This window comes from Mus caroli, chromosome X, assembly GCF_900094665.2.
Source record: "Mus caroli chromosome X, CAROLI_EIJ_v1.1, whole genome shotgun sequence".
NCBI classification, from domain to species: Eukaryota; Metazoa; Chordata; class Mammalia; order Rodentia; family Muridae; genus Mus; species Mus caroli.
Window position 1 is genome coordinate 95,952,486 of NC_034589.1, and position 1,397 is coordinate 95,953,882.

A 1,397-nucleotide genomic window follows, 5' to 3' on the forward strand; every position below is an offset into this window, starting at 1 on the left:
GCTCAGAAAGTTGCTAGAAGCCGGGGATAGTGGTACACATTTGTAATCTCATGGCTCTAAAGGCAAAGGAGGATTATGAATTTCCAGCCGAGCGGCTCTACACAGACCACATCTCAAAAACAAAATGGATGCGTGGGTTGCTTGAGACCTTTACCCGTTAGTGGCAGATTCGGACTTGAGTTACAGCTCTATATTCAAATGGCGCACTTCGGTGCGGTGCAGCGATATCCAGTACCAGAAACACTGGAGCTGGTATCACAAATTCATAATTCTAGAATTCAAATTTGCCTTATGATCATGCGTGGTAGGTGGGGGCAGAAAAGGCGGGAACACGTCAGCTCCCATGGTCCCTGGGGGCACTGCCCTATAAAAGGCGCGGGCTGAGCGCGCCCATTTTAGATCGCTCCGGGGAGCCGTTGGCGGTTGAGACCTGCTGCCAGACGCGGACCCGACGCGGACCCGACGCGGACCCGACGCGGACCAGACGCGGACCCGACGCGGACCTGACGCGGACCAGACGCGGACCAGACGCGGACCAGACGCGGACCCGGACACGGGAAAGCAGGTACGCAAATGGGCCTTCGGTTCTGTGTGGGAACTTGGCAACCTTCGGACCGTTTTCCCACACAGAAAAAAAAGTGCCGAGTGGGGCCTTGGGTTTGATGCGAAGCCCTTGAGAAGCTCTTGAGGAACTGGGGTGCCGGGCGGGACGCGGACAACCATTAGTCACCGAGTGGGGTGATCTTGAGACGGTTGTGAGGATGCGGGGGCGGACAGGGCTGATGGCGGACTGGTAGACGCCCGAGTTGGGGTGGTTTTTGAGATTTGAGACTACGGTCGCGGACAGGACTGATGGCGGACTGGTAGACGCCCGAGTTGCGGTGGTTTTTGAGACTTGAGACTACGGTCGTGAGGATGCGGGGGCGGACAGGGCTGATGGCGGACTGGTAGACGCCGGAGTGAGGTGGTTTTGAGTCTTGAGACGACGGTCGTGAGGATGGGGGCAGACAGGGCCGATGGCGGCGCTCGAGTGGGGTGGTTTTGAGAAGGGCGTGAGGAAGTGGGGGTGCGGCGGCAGGGCCCGTAGACTCTTGAGAGTCTTGAGATGGTCGTGGGGTTTTGGGGGCGAACATGGCCGATGGCCGTCGGTTACTCGGAGGAGTAGGATAGGTGGTCTTGAGAAGGGCGCGAAGAAGGCAGCGGCTGAGGAAGGGGGACGAAGGCGAGGGGGGCGGGGCGGGGCTGTGGCGGGCACAGACTACAGGTGGCAGAGAAGGCTGAGGCAGGGTGGTGGCGGGCGACGGAAAAAGCCGAGGGGTGGCGGGCGACGGAAAAAGCCGAGGGGTGGCGGGCGCGGGAAAAAGCCGAGGGGTGGCGGGCGCGGGAAAAAGCCGAGG

The 1,397-nt window shown here is 60.4% G+C and overlaps 1 protein-coding gene across 1 annotated transcript in view; it reads left to right on the forward strand.

Moving 5' to 3' along the window:
• The first annotated feature begins 520 nt into the window (after window positions 1–520).
• The window catches only part of LOC110286308 (suppressor protein SRP40-like), a 9,615-nt gene continuing 8,738 nt past the window's right edge, over window positions 521–1,397 (forward strand). Inside the window, exon 1 of the mRNA XM_021152730.1 lies at window positions 521–565. The gene's annotated coding sequence lies outside the window, so the exon portion shown is untranslated. The remainder of the gene's footprint in view (window positions 566–1,397) is intronic.